Here is a 20,416-nt window from a genome sequence, read left to right on the forward strand (position 1 = left end):
GTTTGGGTTTGTTTTTTCCCTCAGATGCCAGTGACGCGCACATCTTGATGTAGCGAGGTCTCTACGTCGGCGCACAGATCTCGCGACTCAGGCGGGAACCTTTTTCTTAAAAAGTTGGGGTTAGAGCTAAGCAAAATCGGTAACTTAACGGTTTTATGGTTTTCGTTAAAGCGTTACTTAATAATGACAGAAAAATGCTGTGGTGTTTCTGGCTGGTTTCAGGTTTGTTATGTGAGGACTAAGGTAAAGGGGCTTTGGTGGCCTTATTTGTGCGTTGCTGTGATTGGGTTTAAAAGGCTTTTTTTTGAAAGTGAAGTCTTCCTTTGAAAGTTTTAGGCTTTCTAATGAGCCTAAAAATAAACTGTTATCTTTTTTTTTTAGCTGAAACTCGGCTTCAAAGTTGAATGCTTTTTCTTTGTTAATCCTCCAAAGTAAAAATTACATTTTTTAAAATACATCTGAGAACCAGCCACCCGACAGTGTCAGTGTTCATCCAGGCCTCCGGACGTCCTGGTCTGCGCCCCGGTGATCTGCTGAGCAGATCTTGCTGCTCTTATAGTCCCCATACCTGAAGTCATGAGGGTTTCTGCTAAATTTTTCCATGTGATTTCTTTGACTACTCTCTTCTCAGTAGTAGCCGTCCGCAGCTCTGCTAGGTACTCTTTGCAGTGACTGCGCATTGAGCGGTGTTGTGATAATAAGTATCCAAGTAGCTGTTCTCATGTGATCGAATTGTTGTACCTGATGTGACCTGTCCCAGCTCTGCTAAGGAAGTTATAGAGTTCCAGGCATCTGGAGAGAATATAGGTGTGAGACCGAACTCTTTTTTTACTCCTGTTTCTTCATAACTTTTACCCAAGGTCTGGTGGAAGATCATGGTAAAAATGGGACCAGTGTTTAAAAGAGATGAGGTGGTTCTACTGCTTGAAGCTGAGATGAGAGTTTTAGATAATGTGGTTCATAGCTCTTATGTTAGCTCTATGCTGTTGTGGTGTTTTTTTTTCCCCCTGTAATCATGCAGCCATATAGTGGAAGTGTTCTGATTTGATGCATTTGAAGTGAGTTAATTGAGGCTAGATTTGTTGTGGAGGGTTGTATATAGTAACTGTCAGTTGGTAACTAAGCAGCAGATATTCAAGCTTACTGCTGTGTGTAAATTTTATTTTAAGTCACAATTTGTTACCTTTGATAAAATGGCAATTAATTCTTGTGTGGAGTTTTCCAGATAACTAAAGATTTAGAAAGTGGCCTCCTGACTAAAATCAGAGGCAAAAAATCATGGAATGATCATAGAAGAATGAGTGCTGGCTGCAAACACCTGCATATCCTAAGGTATTATTAGAAAGCAACTGATCAATATACAGGGTTTCCCCAAAAGTGTGACCTTATGATACACCAGTTGGCAGCCGTATTGTAAATCACTGTTGTGTTTTTTGTGGTTTTTTTGTTTTGTTTTTGTTGTTGTTTGTCTGGTTAACTCTTTAATCATGTTCTTAAATTTTAAAGGTCTTGGTTCTTTTCTTTCTGCTGACATATATGCTATATTCTGGAAATATCATGCTTCTAAATAAATGTAGCTTCCAGATGAAATGCAGAAGTCTTCTGAGAACTGAAGGCCCACTTAAATGAAAAGTGGTCTTCAATGTCTGCTGTCATTATCATTAAGTTTTACATGAGTCTTTTTGCTGCCTCTGTAATGGGTCTTGGAAAACTGCTATTCACATTCCTTCTGCTTTATGTGTGTTGTCTTGGAGATTCATGGATTTCAGTCATATTTCAAATAAGAGCTATTGGATGGTATATGGAGCCTGACATCTCTTTAATAAGTATCGAGTTTATCCATCTCAATGTGAACTCCAAACTGGAATTTGTTCCCTTAGTTTCTGGTCAAGGAAATAAACTTTAAATTACTTGAGTAGGACAGTGCTGTGTTTTAAATATGGAAAATTTTTTATTCTTCTGGGACTGAAACTGAGATGTAATAAACCATTTTTCAACTAACATTATGTAACATCCCAAACAGTTATTTGACAGGTGATATCTTTCTGGGCTCATGATTGGAAAAGAACTTTAGCTGAGCAGCAGTGTATGTAAGGTGTGATATCCTTCCCCCCACCTACCTTGGGATTGATTGCTGCTTTAGCGATTTGTGTTGAGTATTCTGTAATACTATGCTGAGTTAGTTACTTTTAAGAAAGTGGATATTGCAGGAGTAATGAATCAGGATTTTTCTGCTGGTAATATACTCCGTTATGATTTGAAAGTGGTAATGTTGTGCTGGCACACTAGAGTTTGTAATGTTAATTATTAGTTTCCTAAATCAGATTTACTTCTTCCGTAAGCAGGTGGTTATACAATAGGAATATTCTGTACCGTGCATGTAAAATGAATTAATTCAACGTGAATACAAGTTATGTTATTTAAAATGTCAACACTAAATTATTTAAAAGAAATATGTATGTGCTAAAAAAGATTTCATTTACTGTCTTAAAAGAATAAGATCTGTACTCATAGACTTGCTAACATGTAGTTACAGCTCTGATGTGTGTTTGGGAGATGCCATTGATTATATCGGGTGGGAGGGAGCAAAGGTGGGTGCTTTTCCAAGTAATTTAAAACTTGGCAGCAGAATTTACAATAAGAATGGATTGGAGATCAAAATGGTCTTTAAATAAAGTTGATATTTCCTCTTTCTTAGCAACATTTTTATACAGTAGATGTATTTTATACTAGAATGAATGTCATTAGGGTGCAAACTTATTAACAAAGTGGGAATTTAAGTATTACTACTTAGAGGATAGAAGATAGGAAACCAGAACTCTCAATTTTTAAAGGACAGGTATCATGTTGCCTTGTATTTTTAAAAACAGTTAATGGAATTTCATAATCTAACTTGTTCCAAGAAAGAACAAAGTAAATTTGTTATACAACCAAAAAAATTAATCTAATTTTGTCATTGTGGAGGTTTTTGGTTGCTTAATGTGGCTTTTATAACATGCCAACATATTGTGTTCGACACCTTTTTGGTTAGGTGAAACTTTGACTCCTGTCTTCTTCAACATACAAATAAAAAGCCATGCGGATTTTTTTCCCCCAGATTAATTGCAAATTTGGCCTGGTACCAGGAGCTGTGTCTGTGTGCAGTCTGTCAGCAATCAGCAGGAGACCCAAAATAAGAATAAATCTTGGTGTTTTTAAATAATTGATTCTGGAAACAGATTTAGACAGTTTTGTTGTATCCCTAACCATGTATTATACAGAAACTGAAATACCATACGTCACTGTAATAAAAGAAGTGCCATAGTAAAACATTAATTATGGGTCTGCTGTAGCATTTTGGGTCTTACAGAGTCGCTTGGGTTTCTGCTGTAGTTTGGAGTGACTTTTAGGGTTTTGTTTTTGTTGTTTGTTTTCTTGTCTACTTAAGGTAAAAGGAAAAATCTGCCTAAACCTAAATAGGAGTCTAGACATCTTTTTGACTAAACTGATTTACAGTCCTATTGTAAAATCTGGTAGATCTTCTTTCTCTTGGGAAGCTATATGAAATTCTTGCAGACTGCGAGTATTATGAATTACCAGTGAACTGCTATATGACCGCTACGCATACAGGGGAGAGATAATGTCATGTATCCTTTTTACTAGACGCTGATGTATAGCTACAATAATCAATAAAATAGTTATCAACCCGTGCTTAATTGAGCGTTTTTTGCGGTGGTGATGTTCAGTAAAGCATGACTTCAATGGTAGTTGCATATTTCTTAGTTGAATGTTGTATTGAATGTTGAACAAACTGCTAGTGTTTAAGGCATGAGGAACCATTCTGAGTAAAAGCAGACTTCAGAACACATGTCTGAAAAAGGAAATTGTGATTTAGAACTATGAAATTATTTGTATTTACTCTCATGTGTTAGGATAAAATATGCATACATACTTCCCGCCCTCAAGTTCTTCCATAAGCTTCTTGTCAAACACAGTAATTATGTGGTTAGAGCAACAAACATTTCAGTATTTACTCATATTAGGAAGGCAGACCCAGTATGCTTGTGTAATAAAAATGATTAGGTAGCTCTAACTGCAGGGTTGTTTCCTGTACCGAGTGACATCTGCAGAGAAGGTTGAGGTAGTTGTACTCTAATGTGTATTTGATATGAAGATTTCTTAGTGATGCAAAGTCAAACTTGCTAACTGGATCTTAGACTGATAGTTCAGGAGAGGAGTCTCCAAAGAATCCCTGATGATGAGTGTTAGGTATGTACTCAGTAAACTTGATAAACAAGTGGACTTCTGCGATGCAATATTTGTTTTTAATTGCCATAGAATAAAAAGATCTTCCTCTTAACTTCTAATTATACCTTCAGTTAATGCTGTTATTACTGTAGCTGTAGGAATTGTAGGTGGGTTTTCATACAACATACTAAAATATGAAAAGGAAGACTGTGAGGCATTGTGACACATTCTTCTGATCCTTTCTCAAATGTTAGTTGAGCATGTTGGATTGAATTTACCGAGGAGTGATTTATAAGAAAAATTACTTCCATACACGGCTACTTAATGCTAAGCTGGATCTAATCAGTTTATATGGTTAGTACTGCAGATGGCCATATACTCTAGGCTGCCAGCCTGCATCTGGAAAGTATGAAGGGGGTGTGATTAAGAATAGAATAATAACTTCTGAGTACTTAACAACTGAAGTCCAAGTCCTTCTTCTGCCTGATTTTTTTTTTTTTTTTTCCCAAAACTACCTTCTGTTCTAGATGCCTCACAGTGTGTGTATACATATATGTATTGTGGGTTGTGTGATTTTTTTTTTTTTTTTTTTTTTGTGGTTAGGATTTTTTTTTCTTTTTTTTTTTAAGGAAGAAGTTTAATTTGATTCAGTATTACTTCTTGTAGTTAAGAAGGTAACCTGTGTGACTTTCTAAGAGTACTTCATAGTTAAAAGACATGAGAATTATGGTTTTAGGAATGGAGAACCAGAGAAAAAAAAAAGGCATTTATGATGGACAATTGGTCATATCTTCTTGTTTCTCAACTAAAGTTTTCAAATTCAGTGTGTTAAAACTAGGCTGAGATGATGTCTGTCACATAACACATTCTCTCACGTAGTAATGTGGTAGGCATCACTATATGATTCATATGTAAAGATCTTTTTCCAGAATATTTATGGTAAAAGGCCACATGATGAACGGATGTTTATGAATATGATACCAAAATACTGAAGAAAAATATTAGCCTGAAAATATTAGTGTGCTTCTTGAACTGCTTTTAGGTGCCACAGGCCTTCTAAATATATGTGTATAATACATTCTTTTTTCATGTAACAAACCAATATTACATAATGGTTATTATTGACTTTTGGGACTACTGCAAATGTGTTCTTTAAATGTGCGGTTTGTCTCAAAAACTAAAGAAGAGGTGTACAAGTCTTTTTAGGTTTGGGTTTTTGTTTTGTTCCCATTTTCATTTTATTCTGCTAGTGTTGTTTCCATGCCTAAATAGTTTTGCATATAAGGGCTGGCCCAGCTTTGAAAATGTGGGAATCCTAAAGATCTTGTGAGTAAAGACTGAGGTTTTATGGAAGAAAAAAAGCCTAGAATATCAGTTGACCTTTTCTGCCTCTTCTACAAGATTCTTCTCTCTTTAAATGACTACTGCTTTTTAAGATTGTTGGCACATGACAGAGTGTGGTTGTATATGCATTCTAAGATTTTTTGGGTTTTTTTTGCACATGAGAGCCTGCTGGAAAATAGAAAGATGAATTAAGGTGATTGTAAAAACATTTTCATTGTAGTTTTTAGTAATGAAAGCCTGTTCTAGAAATTTTAAATATTCAAAACAATTTTTTGCTGTCCTGTTCTTATTTTTTAAAATAAAAGAGGAGTCAGTGTTTTGTTTCTGGTAAGATGAAAATATTTGACTTAAACTGCAATATAAATCAAATTGCTTGTCTCCCATTTATCAAATAATCACTAATTAATAGCCCTGAAAAGGTTCTGTAATTGCTGAAATTGCCTTTGGCATACCTTTTTTTGAGCTTTGCAACAATTTTGTGCTGACCTGTACTGAATATAAGGTGTGGGTTTGTGGAAGTTGTTTTTAAAGCTTATTTTAAAATACGAAGTTTTAAAAGAATGCTAATTTTTAAATAGCCTCTGTAGTGTCTGAAGCCAGTTTGTCAGAGCCTTACAGTAGTATATCAGATTCTGAAAGCAGCAATTAGTGATATCCTATGCCATTGATTTAATATATTTCAACATGTAGATACAAGGGAATCAATGAAAGAGTATGATCCTTCTAGAAGGATTACAGACATACGAGTTTTTTGTATGAGCCACTGGTAGTTTAGATATGGAGTTTTTGGACCTGTGAAGTCTCATCTTTATCTTTGTTTTTCCTTATTGTTGGACAGTATAAATTAAATCTGGTACTACCCTTTCCTAAGGAAGTTTAGAATGGATACCCCACCAGTGGCTCTGGAGCTTTTCTGTGGCCTCGCTGGGGCCAGCTTCGAAGTTTTATGTACCAAGCTTGACAGGCCAGCAGAATTTCAAATGTAGTATATGTAGAGCTGCTTTTGCATATTTGGGGGAAATACGGCCCCACTTGAGAGGAGAAAATTAAATCCTTATCCTTGGCTGGTGTTTGTGAATACTTAATGCAAATAAACGGTATACACAGATGGAGTATTCAACATAGAATCAAATGTGAGTAAGAACAGTGGGGAACCGGTATTTTGGTAAGAAGAGAGGAGAGTGTTTTTATCTTAAACAACTGTTTGAATTAAGTAAATTATGAAACTGAACTATTTAGGGAGGTCTGGCGTTTTTTCATTTATATAACTTTGGCTCAAATGGCAGTTTGATATTTCTGGGTAAGATTTGTTTCAGTTGAATGAGTAGAGAGTTCTGTAAAGTTTACAAAGATGATGTTCGGTGAGGAATAAGAGGGAAGAAACAAATCAAGAATTTGCTACAAGTGACCATGTGTAAATGGTGGAAGCCAGTTGCCAACTTGATGTGTTTGGCAGAGTTTGTAGTTGTCCAAGGTGACATGAACTGACCCAGGACCCTTCTTCAGTCCCATCTGCCATGCACTAAATGCTTGTCTCATTTTGCAGCAAAAGAAAGAGAGGATCTGGACAGCACTTGCATTTCTCAGACAGTATTAATACCTTTTTTGAAGAAGCCTTGGCTTCTCACTGGATGAGACTAAAGTTTTCTTGGGGCAAGTAGGAAAAGATGATACTGTAATTAAAGATATATGTGTATTTTTTGAAAATAAAGAACCAACTTAAATTTGCTTTCTTTCTGGCACTTGCCACCTTCTCTGTGTTTTGATTTCACCAATGTTGTTCCTTTTATTATGTTTTTAATGTAAGTGTTGTGACTTGTAATGTGTTATGCTGGCAGTCAAAGAATAAGGCACAGAATGGATCGTTGTCAGGCCTGGAAAGTGAGGATACATAAAATTGCTGCGTCAACTAATGGGGTAACTGGTAGCAATAGTAGTTTTCTTCTCCATTGACTAGAATTAGTCCAGATAAAACTTGCTTTGTAAAGAAGTTTCATTACAAAAGTGAGGTTTGAGAATCCTGAATCCTTTCCTGATTTTGAGGATATGTGTTCAATAAGTACGCTGGCCTTGTTAAGTCCATCCATTTACCTCAGCTTCTCAAGATACTTTTCTTTTGTTCCTTTTTTCCTTAGCACAGTCCTGTATCATCTCTGTCTTTCAGGTTCAGGTGGGGAGCTGTGTCCCGTCTCCTCCTGAATGCCATTAGTATGGTGCCTGGGAGGGGGAGGAAGAGAGGTGCTCCTCAGCCTTCTTGCAGTCATTTGATCTTCATCCCCAACCGACTTCTAGTTTTTTATTCCCAATAGTTTCTACCACGCTTCATGTACCAGTCTTTGTTAGACTGGTGCAGTTCTTATTTTTGCAGTTTAAATGCTGCAGCCTTTGGTTTGGTTTTGTTTTGTTCTATGTGCTTCCTGTGATATTGTTAAAAGTTAGAGGAGCAGTGAGAATTCTAAAGCTTTTTCCTACTAGCAGTTCCTTATTCATGGGAATATGTATAAATAGCATGCCTAAATTTTACTTGTAGGCTTTGTGGGCTTTTCTTTGCATTCAAGTATGCTTATTGCAGGGAGAATCAGGGGGTTTAGTAGCTAAAGAGAATGATTCTTCAATTTCAAAACAAAATAAATGTGCTCCTGACAAAAAGGGTGTTCAACATCCAGTTGCATTTTCCCACTGCTTCTTGTGCCAGCATTAGAATTTACTTGGCCACCTAATTGTAAGTTTTTTGCCAGGTTTAGTGTTCAGCTGGATCATTTGCTTGAGTTTGTTTACTGTGCAACCACACAAGTGCTGGTGCCTACACAAGGGAAGTTATGGAACCTTGTGGTCAGGTTTAAAGTGAAAGGGAACAATAGCCTGCATGAAGAGGACTTTCTTAGAAAGAAGTGGCAAATAACACTGCTGAGGAAGCAAAGTTTGAACGTGAGCAGTTTATAATGTCAAGTTGCACATCCAAGCTCTTTTCTAACATTTCAACAGACCTGTTAACTTAATTATCAAACATATAAGCAGCACTTTGATCCAACTTAAAAGTTGGCCCTGTTTTGCGTGGTTGTGCATGGTTGGATCAGATGAGCTCCAGAAGTCCCTTCCAGCCTGAATTATTTGATGATTTTTTTTGTTTGTTTTAAGGTGTCATTTAAATTATCTTTCAGTATCCAGTTGTGGCTTACAAGTGGTAAGAAACCTTTTCTGCGTAAAATATCAGTATTTGCTTAATAGTTAAGTGTACTAGTGATAAAAATAAGAGGCTATCTTTAGTGAGGTGTTTTATGGGAAGCAGTGAGACTTTTTAAGTTGTTCAGATGCCTGTCAGCTAAATAGTAGTAAAATTCTGTGCAGCTAATTGCTAAAACATACAATTTTTCAGATGGAACTCCTGTTACATAAATAACCTTTGGGAGAGGAGCGTTCCCGTAGAATGAGTCATCGCACAAAGTTTTGTCTGCTACACCCTGATGTGACTACAAAACTCTCCTTAGGAATTGAAAACCTGAAAGAGGGCTGGCTGATGGTTTTCAGCTGAAGCAGTCTAGAGTTATGTACCATGAAGTTGTTACTAGAAATACGAAACTAGTTTTACTTGGCTGAAAATAACTATCATATGACAGACAAGCATTACATTGTCATTTGGCTGTCCTTATCATATAGCAGCATGAGCCAGGTTTACATTAGTTCAGTTGCAAGCACTTTCACCTAAGAGACTTATATTTGTGATGTAAATTGCATACCCTTTTGCATCTGTTTTAATGAAGACTTTAATTGAGAGGGCCTAGTACAGACTCCAGCACTGTTGTTTTCATAACCTTTGTTTGCATTCCTTCGGTTAGTTACTGCCTTACATGAATTATCCAAACCGACTGAAATAGTTTCCTTTGGGAAGATTTTGAAAGATGTAACACTGAATGCAAAATTAAAGGTGTTGACAATCCATGACTGTCTACCTTAGAAGCAAGGTGGGAAGAAAGTGGATAAATCTCTAAAAATGCAGTGCCTTCCTGTTTCGTTTTTAAAAGTAACCACAAGATATGTTGAAGCATGAAGGTAGCTATAAAACCTCAGTTGTTTCGATTTGAATTAATTGTGCAGCATTGTGATCCATACTTCTGCTCTTAAAGTCTGCGAGTGTTCACTTTTAAAATAGCTTACAAAGAAAAGATGAGCGTGGAGGGGAAAACCGTTGGGGGGGGGAACTCAAATGGAACATAGCAGCTCAGGAAGCTCGTTGTTTGCTTTATAATTAAGCACTATTACTGCTTCTTTTTAATATATGGTTCTTCATGCCTTATTTCTGATCTGCGTAGCTTGATGCAAAAAATAAATGTATCTGTGCTTTCTCAGATGCCCTTCTTCATATAGGATATTCCATAGACTGTTAACTTGACCAGCTTTGAAAAACAATAGTGAATAAGTTTACAACTTCATATCCAAAAACTAGACAAGAACTATTGTGGCATTCTGCAAGGAAGAGTGTTACAAGGCATGCTCTGAGCTATGGTTTTTTTAATGAAGGTTTATAGGGCAAACTCTCGGGACTTATTGGTAGTTAGCAAGTTTGTTCTTTCTGTATGTTTCAAGCAGACTGTTAATGTAATGAATGTATGATGCTTCAAATGAGGAAATGTATTTTCTTAATATTTCCTTGTACAGTAAGCTGGACCTTGCTGTCCAGAATTCTGAAAAATCGTAATTTTTGTTGAGGCAAGCGTCTCCCTCCTCCCCCAGGCTATTGATTCATCTTGTTAATTGTTGAATTAGAATGCTAAATTCTCTTGTATGTGTGTCTAGGAAGTTGTCTTAGTCTAGTAATCAATTTTATGATGCAGACTAAATTTCTATTTTAAAATGCTGTGTTCCTCACCCAATGACTTTCTCCTAAAATACTTGAACTAGAAAAAGAGTGCTTTTCCACCCACCCACCCTCTGCCAGTTAAATGTCAAATAGCAGCCAGGAAATGATAAGAGAGTGTTTCATGGGGGGGAACAAAAAACCCCAGTGTTCAGTCATTTGACTTGTATGTGTTATAAGAGTATTCAATAGTGATTGATAAATTAGTTTAAATTGTAGTAATTTCTTATTTTCTATTTGTTCACAATAGTCTTTATTTTGGCTTATATTTGGGGAAAATATTTGGGCTTTTGAATGTTTTGGTTTTGTGTTGTTTTTTTTTCTTAGGGTGTGTTAGGTATGAGTACTGTCTTGATGAGAATGTGTCTAAACTATCTGTGTTCCTTTGATAAAATCAGTTTTCTTAGTTCTATCTTGTCACGTAAGTCTTTATAAAGAGAATTAATTTTCTAGAAAATTTGGCTGTGTTTAAAGTTTTTAAACTGTTGCATATAATACGTGCTTGTGTTGTTTTCAGGTCTTAACACAGATGTGTGGTAATAGAAAACATTGGCCAACAGTAATTTTTTTCACTTCCTTTCAGTTCTGTTTGGTTTGGTTTGGTTTTTTTTTTTTTTTTTTTTGTTGTAGTTAGTGCTTAAACCCCCTTTGGGTTTGCGGAGAGGGTCTGCACAGTGTTGTTCTGGTATTACGTAGGAGTGGGAGGGAGCTGTGGTGGGCAGCTCTTGCTTGCAAATAAGTGAAGATAGGACTATTAAGGCCTAATGGACAATTTTTGGAGAAGTTCAAACATTTGCTTGGGGAAATGAGTAATAGTAAACCCATTAGGGGATGCCGGGGGACAGTCTGTGTTGGTTCTGGCTGAAGACATCCAAGCTTTCATCTTCACTTCAAGAGAGTTTGGTATTTGGGATGTAGAATATTTGGCAGGTATTTTCTAAAACTTTTTTTAGAGTAGGAAGTGGAGGCATTTGTACTTGAAGTGAAACTCTGCTAGAGGGCTGGAAGTGATTGTAGCTCTTACTTAGACTTGCTTTAAAGCATTTATCCTTGACTGAAATAACACTGATTCACATCTGTGTCCTCAGAGTGCAAGCTGAAAAACTGTAGAACATAATTTAAACTCCAATTTATTGAAAAGCAATAGAAATACATCCACTTGCTGGAGTGAGGAGATTAGTTCATCGGTGTTCCTAAAATTAATGGGTTTTAATTTTAAATTACAAATCACTTTGGAATTTCCTCTACTGTAGAGTTCAGATTTTTGATTCCCATGTAACATAAGCTTCTAGTTTAGATGTAACCTGTAAGAATCTATAAGATCATTTGCTTTCTTGCTTAAGACTTGCGGTGCTTAGGGAAATAGTTTTTCTCAAGCCCAGTCATCTTGCAGGTTTTTGTTTGTTCTAGTTTCTTCCAATGATCAAAGTGATGAACTCCGGGTCTGCTTTCTGCTGCTGTGATTGTTTGTATTGCCAGGCACATGGAAAAAACATTCCTGTCTGTCATACTCCAGCGATCGCAGTGCATAAGTAAAGCTGTTAGATTGCGATCTCCCACTAAGTGAAATGGAAGAAACCTCTGGTTTGGAGCAGCTGAGATTAGTCAGTGTTGTGGGATTTCAAACGTCACTATTTGAACAGAAAGTAACTATGAGCTCCTGAAGATAAAAGAGAATGTTGAGAATGACACATTGAAATACATATCCCAAAAACTGTTGTAATTTTTTTCCAACATAGTTTACAAGTTACTTTTGATTGCAGACACTTCCGTAGGCAAGTAGGTCTTCAACTATTTAGTTAAAACAAAACTTCAATTTATGTAGTTTAAAACAAAAAAAAAATCACAGATTAATGTTAAACTTGCTGACTATTTACTGTCCGAACAATTTTTCAAATATATTGGTAAGTCAGGACTGTCAGATGCAGCAAATCATATATGGCAACAAGAATGGTGGATTTGCTTACAATATCCCTTTGATATTGAAAAGAAATCATTGCTTTTTTCTTCAGAGGCTAGTTGTACATGGAAAAGCCTTTATCAAATTCTTGAAAATACTTTTTTCAGCTGGAATGATGTAGTTGCAAATTAACTGCTATTTATGCAGATCTCTGATAATAACTGTGGCATTTTACTCAGGGGGTTTGATTTCATTTTAACTGTCATCGCTCCATTCTTCTAAACTCAAGTGATGTCTTTTGCAAGAAAGCTATTACATGTGATTAAGAGCTGCATACAGATCTTAGACTGCTGAAAAAATCTCTTAGTTGTACTTGGTCTGGGATTCAGGCCTAAAACAACACAATCAACAGTAAAAGTCATAAAAAAAAATCTATTGCCAATTAGCACGTATAATTAAGTTTGCTGTAGCAAATGAAATGTAGATTCATCCTACTGGACTTGGGCACCTCATTTCAGAGATGTAAGTCTCTTTCTGCCATCCATCTTTAGTCAGTGGGAAGGCATGAGCTTGAATTTTTTGTAGGAGGTCCCTTTTCTCTATATAATAAGAACCTACAGTAATGAGGTCATAACTTCACTGCTACTTTTTACATGCCTAAATTTAGCAAGGAATAATATGGGCCACAGCTGTTAGATTTTAATTAATACCTGTAGTAAATACTCTGTTGTAGAACTTCTAAAAAAATTATTAGCACCGTGCAGCAGCATTTGTAAAATCTGGTGAGAGTTTAGGAGCTAACAGTGACTTGACTGCATATATTACTCCCTGCATGCACACAAACATTAACCTCTTCTTCAAGAGAAGTGCAGGCTAAGGAAGGTTCTGATTAGGAACAATCAAATAAAGTGGCATAGTTAGTCTGGCATTGCCATGGGCAAGATTTCTTGAAGCTAGATTTTAGGGAACTAATCCACTAGGTGGTTGATTATTTGCAGTACAGGCAGTTGTCCTTGATTGACAGAAATGTCTTTCCACTTATGGAATTAATATTCACTTTGGTTTTGAGCACAAGGTGTTTGGTTTCCACTTAGAGCTAGAATTTGCTAAACCTAAATTTAAACATGTAAGTCCAAAATAATTGGAGGTTTTCTTGATGATCAATACAGGCATCTCCAAAGGACTCTATCTAACCATAGGAGAAATGCTTCAACTTGTCAGCTGTATCTCTCTGGAGGCCCTTGTTTCTCTATATTAATGGTAAAGCAGGTGTAGAGTGATTAGATTATTCTCGGACATGTAAAAGGTAGAATTTTGAAAATTAGAGAAGAATAGTTCAGCAATTGCCTACTGTTCACCAATATTTGAATCTTTAAAATTAGAAACCTTTGAAATTGCTGTGAAGCCATCTGTAGGTAAAAAGTGTTGCTGAGATGTGGAGTCTTACTGTTATTGTAAACTGCAAACAGGATCTAGTGGGTATGATGTGATTATCTCTGCTCCAGCTATCTCCTGTGCAAATATCCAAAGCGGGACAGTAGGTGTGGATTAAAATGCCGAAATGGTGACCTTAAGTATCAGTTATAAGCAACTCAGTCTTTAAAGAGTCTTTTGTGTGCTTAGTATTATGATTCATTTGTAGGCAGCATGTTTATAAAGTGACTTACTACTGCTGTCATTAATTAAAGTAGTATTGATATATAATGGCTGTTTTTACTGCTAAATTGGGAAGGGGAAGAATATAGACTGTAATGGTTGAGTTTGGGGTAAAGAATATTCAAGAGATCCCTGGATACTTGGGTTATCTTCAATGTTGATGAAAATCAGTAATATGAGAGAAGAGGTGATGGCTCTGTGCTGCATTTATAAAAGGAAGAATGTATCCAGCTCCTCTTTCTTCACTGTTGCTACCTCTCCATCCTGCCTATCAAACACCCAACAATTCTGTCAGTTTAACACCAGAGCATTCTTCCTCTGTGTCCAAGAAAACACCAAATCTTAAATCACTCAGCTGCTTGCTACCCATCATTTGTTTGAAGGGCAGTAACTGCCTTTATACAAGGGCTAGTTTCAATTTTGAGTAAACATCATGCAAGCACTTGCTGAGCATAAGCAATGGCTGTGTGTGTAGAAACAGGTTTCTGTGGTTCAGGTCAGCAACTATGCACACTTGAGTGGGCATGCTGCTTGGAAGTACATTGATGGTATTACTGAAAATCTTTGGTATATACTTAAGATGGTAGTTTTTCCACAGTTTACTTCCCACTTAAGGACTGTTTTTGTAACTGCTTATGTAAAAACTACAGTATATTCTTTCAAAAAATACAGAAACTTCTGTTTAAACACATGCAAATAAAATACATGAATTTACATTAAAAGCAGAGAAATTAAAATGGGGTATCATTTAAGACCTATATGGCCAAACTTTAAACTTCCCAATCAACAAGGGAAGGCAGATTCTTTAGTTTCCAGTATTGTTTTAAAAAATAGCTTCGCTTAGAAAGAGGATTTATGTTTTTCAGAGTTTGTGATCACTTTCTTTCCCTGTTTTTTAAGACGGAAAAACACTTCAACAGAGGCTGGAGAATGTTTTGATGCAGAGCATTGTAAGACAACTGTTTGAAAGGCAGTATCAGTGGTGGTTTGCAGTCATAACATGAGAGAAAGTGTCTGGATCTTCAGGAAGCTGGAATCTCAAGGGGATGTTCCCTGGAAACGGGGCTTGCAGGAATTTTGGTAGGGTGAAGGGGAGCATTGCAAGCTGACGACTGGGCTTTTTATTTCTATTTAGGCATTTGTATTTTTGTATTTACTACTGATCTATTAAAAGATGTCATCTTCTTGAAACTTGGTCTTTTTTTTTTTTTTAAGAAAGGTCAGATGTTGGTTTTATACTCCAGATTTCCTACGTATAGCAGTATTTTTCTCCCTTGGCTTTGCTGATTTGTAAAGATTTGCATGGAAGGCCAAGTGACTGAACAAATGTTGCTGTATATAGGAGTCAAAGGATAAACAGATCTGTCAAATATCTAGGCATGTTTTAACTAAAATATTGCAATGTGTAGTAGTGTGTTGGAGAAAAGGTACTGCATTCCCTTTGGTACTCACTTGCTTCAATTCCACTTCGAGGGGCTTCATTTTCCTCTTTGCTAAGTGTGGACTTTATTATGTTGCAAACTCAGAGGTGCTGGCCAGGCAGTATCCATCTGTTTGTGGATGATCATCAATCCTGTAGTGCTGTGGATGGTGTATTTTGGTATTGCATTCACTTCCTCATGAAATTGTTACACAGTTCTAGAGAGTCACCGCAAAGCACACATTGTCCTCCTACTTGTTCTGTGTGTGGCCTAGAACAGCAACTTCTGTAAGCGTGAAATTCTGTTTATTTCTATTTTTTACTATTTTTAGTGAAAGTTTAGTTCATCAGTTTAAATTTTTAGTCTCAGTGCTAGGCTGTCAATCTATTTTTAATTTTGTATTTGTCTTGGAGAGTGTATCCACATTCCAGGGCAAAATTGTGTATGTCGTGTCCACCTGCTGGAGGATTCTTCCTCTGAGCTTACTGAATTCATAGGAGTTTGGCAGAGCTGACTTTACATGGACGAGGATTTTACCTACTTTTGTAATTCCAGAATAAAAACCCCAAACTTTGCATGTATATGTGAAAACCTACTGCTTCTGACCTTCACACAGTATTTTTCTGTTGGTGACTGTGTGGCTGATGGAAAGCATTGGCCTTGCAGGAGACTTGTAACTTGCTGGATTTTACACTGTACAGATACCATATGTGTCAATCCAGTAGCATAAGCATGCAAGTTTTCCTCAGAGGATGTGGTTTCAATAGTATCCTTTCCTTCTGCAGGTTTGATTTAAGTACACTTACTCTGCTTTTTCTAAAATAGCTTCTTGGCTAAGAGGTGCTAAGCTCAGTCATGAGACACTATTCCAGCTGAAAGATAGGCTGTTGAAACAGATCCACGATTTGGATGAATAGAGGAATTAAAAGCTGTTTGTGCAGATTGAAAACACGCTTGTAAAACTTTTTCAATATATAATGAAAATACCTTTTCTACTTCAAAACCAAGTGATATTACTGGGTGGGGATTTGGTGGGGATTTTCATTTCTGTTGAACATTATCTTCTGTCATTTGATGAAGATTTTTGCCTCTAAAGTATCTTTTGTTGCCAAGACATACAGTCAAAATAGTAAGACTGGTGTTTAAGGATGAGAGTAACAGTTAATTTATTTGGGAGGCAGTCTGGGTTTTGGTTCCACTTCATAACTCGAATATATGATGTAGCATACCTAAGTTGGGAAACTTGGTATAGCTGGGAGTGCTTCAGTGTCTTTCCTTAGCAACCCACCCTACCAAAAACACACTAGAGCTGCCCTTCCTGGTCTGTACTGAGGAATGGTAGCAAACTCCATGGTTTTAAGGTGGAGTTTATGTGCAGGAATAGCATAATGGTGCCTGCAATTGCAGGGGATTGGAATTCAGTGGTCAGACAGTTTTCTAGTTATGTATTTCATTGGTCTTGTATTTTCAGCATGATCCTGCATGAGAATAAGGGCTGCCCTAAAAATCTAGAGTGTCAGTTTTGCCTTAAGTAAATTTATCTGATACAAAGGAATTTGTAAAATGGAATTGTTTGGTGGGGTTTTTTGTGGGGGTTTTTTTTGTTTGTTTGGGGGTTTTTTTTTGTGGGTGTTTTTTTTTTTTTTTTTTTGCAAGGGGCTGAGCATTTTTGGGGTAGAAGGGATGAAGTGTGACAACAGCTGCTAAGGCTTACAACCAGCCTTTGCAGAAGCTGAGAGGATGTCCTTCCCTGAATGGAAGGATAACTCCACAGTACTACTTTGGTTTTTTGTTTTCCTTTAGACATCATTTCTGGTTGCTGAGTTATGAGGACCTTTGATCTCTAGTGCAGAAGGTCCTACGTTATGTGTTGCCAGTGAAATGTGTGATGCATTTTGAGTATCTTTTTCTAACAAATATTTTTCTAACAAATAATTCCATACTGTACTCTCTGCTGAAATACAGTCCGTTAGGGGGGTCAAAATTGTTTTAAAGAGGATAGAGAACATCTGTCATAAATCTTAGAAATTTTAGTGTGCGCCTGATAATTACAAATATTGAGCTTTGTATAAGAACCTGGTATAAGAATCTGGTTAAATGCCTGAAGAACCGGGAAGAGGTACACATGTAAGCTGTTTGTCATCTGTTACCTGATGCTGTCAGGTTAACTAGGGCTTTCCTCCCCACCATTTGTTGTCACTATGTTAACTTGAGACCCAAATTAAACATTACCCCTCTTTCTGGTTTCATGTTATTAGAATGTTCTGCTTTCTGTTACTTTCTCAGTAGAGTTTTATAGTTTCAGAGAGAGTTTATCACTGAATATTTACAGGTTCAACAAAACGGCCAGACAGTCTGTCTATATTCTTTATATTTTCTGGATTTTATTTACTAAGTTTCTGGTGTTTCAGCTAGAAATGATACAGGGGTGGTTTAAAATGCCTGTTACACCTTGAATAATTTCTGAATGTTTAAATAATATTTTAATACTAAGAATAAACTTTGGCTGGGTAGTACTGGATGCGTTGCAGTACATAGTAGTTAAACACTTTTGCTGGTGTTAGAAGTCAGATTCAGTCAAAACATGACTATGCATATATTTTCTTTTAGTGTAAGAACTAAATAATAAGTACATAAGAGCTAAATAATGAGCGTATGCTACAGACTTGTTTGACTTTTTAGGATGCAAGTTAAACCAGCTTGAATTGATACTGTATTTTAGCTTGAACACCACAAAAAAAAAAATCAAGTTCTCCCTTCTGCTTTTTTGTATTTTCAAACACAAATTTGCAGTTTGCTCACCCCCAAACCAATAAAAAGTAAGTAAATTGCATTTGTCTTGTTGAGGTTCACATAGATTTGTTTCAAATATATTGTGAGTTGTAGGTTATGTTTAAACAAACAAACAGTAAAAGATTAACCTATAAAGTTTGGGGTTCACTACATGGAGGTGTTTCATGCTAAAATGTGCACATTGAGTCATAGGAGATCATTTTACTCTGCAGTAATTAGCTGCTGGAAAGCCAGTTAGAGACAGGAAGGGACATTTAATCTGCCTGAGAAAGAGGACAGGCAGTCCTGCAGACGTTGGTCAGTACTTCTTGAACACTTCAATTGCTTGAAAATTGATGTCCATTTTAGACTACACAGGATGCCTGCCTGGTTCCCTTAGACAGATTAGCTATGTAATCTACCAAGCGTTAACAGGAATGAGATCTCCCTGGCGAAGGAGCCTTAGTCTCAGTGAGTCAGAGCTCCTGACTACAGGGGTTAGTAAAGCGGGTAGTGGGTCAGTGGGGTGAAAGGAGAAGAAATCTTCAATGTTTTAGTCTAGACAGCAACAAAAAAGATGTCTGACAATTTGGTGCAGAGCCCAGAACTTCTTTTCACAGCTGTAGACAATTCAAAGCATAGTAAGTTGTGCTGTGACACTGGTTGTATAAGCTATTTTGAAAGCTAAAACTTAGCAATCCTGAGAGGAAAATTTTTCTTCTGTGGACTATCAAGAGAGCAAGATACTCTGGCATTCAGTGTAGTGGGAACATGTCTGGATTCTCAAGGGAACTGCAAAGGAATTTGTTATACAGGCTTAAAAATACAAAAGATGTCATGTTTTGGAATGTGACAAATTGAAAATAAGGTGCTAATGCCTTTACAAAATTTTTAAAGCCTGAAAGCTTGAATTTGAAGGTATTACGATTTTGTTTGGGAAAGGAGGAGGAGGAGTGAAATAACTTTTGAGAATAAAGGAGTGAGGTTGGTAACATGTCAAAAAGTAGTACTGTGCAAGATGTTTCAAGTGGTAAAATTCAGTGCGTCCTTGTAGCTATGGTTCATGCTACACCTTTCAGCAGTTTAAACATGTAAAATCTAGGGCTCTGCTTTCATTAATGATTGCAATGCTTGTGGGGGAGATGTGCTAATGTGGGCTACCATGAAATGTCTTATTTTGTAAACGTTGGTTGCACTAGGTGCCTATAACTTGGTGTGACAGCAAGACTTTAATCAATATAAATCCAGTTCTTGGTATTTTGCTTGTGTAGAGTGTTACGCTGCTCAGTTTTTGATACTTTTTTTTTTTTTAAACTCTGCTTGTCTTGGCCTTTCATTCGACATCAGCATTTAAAATATGATTATTATTGCTGTGAATGCCCACTGAAGATGAGATTGGAAAAGGGCATCCTGCTGTCATAACAGTTGATAATGAATTCTGGTTTTCTGAACAAGGAAGTAGTGTAGATAACAGCACTATTGTAAATATGGGTAATAAGAGATCAAAATGTTAAACCTGAGTTCTTCTGTTGCCTCACTTTAAGAAGTGCTCAAGGTCACTTCTGTTCTAGCTGATAATTTAGAAGAATGGTAAACGACTAGATGAAGAATGCCTTGAAATATTTTTGTTAGAAGCCTTCCACTCCCTTTAAACTTGAAGATTGCTGTCTTTCAGTCAGTCTTTATCCTTGATGGGTTCTGAATGATGGACATGAATTTTCAATGGTGTCATCAAAGGTTGGCTTTCGGCAGGTTAGCCAGGCAGCAGACACCAGTCAGATGTTGGGAAAATGGATATAGAGGTGACTTATTAGGTCTGGGTGGACCTGCATACTGAACCTAATCGGTTTTAGTCCTTGCATTGCTAGTATATCCAGTGATTTCATGAGTGCTTTTAAATTTAAATGCCTTTATATGAAATACAAAGGATTTTTTATTATATCAAAGAGATTTTAAAAATTAAAATAAAAAGCTTAGCCATCAAATTGTGAGAAGTATAACTTCATTTCCTCAGTCTGTGTATTTATCATGATGAATTTTTTTTTTCTTGTAGAGAAAGGTTAAGGCAAGATTAATCTTTTAATTTAGCAAAATTAAGTTCTAAAGGCTCTATTTCTCATTCGCAGTAACTTGTTTCGAGGCTTAGGAACACTTCCTGTCAAATTTGACATATTGTGCCACATTGCTAAAGTTACTTGTTGGAAATCTCCCACCCTGGGAAGCAGAGATCTTGTTTTAGAC

General features: G+C 36.6%; 1 protein-coding gene across 1 annotated transcript in view; it reads left to right on the forward strand.

Moving 5' to 3' along the window:
* ESYT2 (extended synaptotagmin 2) overlaps window positions 1–20,416 on the forward strand; it is a gene marked incomplete at both ends in the record, with an annotated part of 84,669 nt that overhangs the window by 875 nt on the left and 63,378 nt on the right. The gene's annotated exons all lie outside the window — the stretch shown is intronic.

Source organism: Phaethon aethereus (genome assembly GCF_964289735.1).
Source record: "Phaethon aethereus genome assembly, chromosome: 2".
In the NCBI taxonomy this organism is placed as follows: Eukaryota; Metazoa; Chordata; class Aves; order Phaethontiformes; family Phaethontidae; genus Phaethon; species Phaethon aethereus.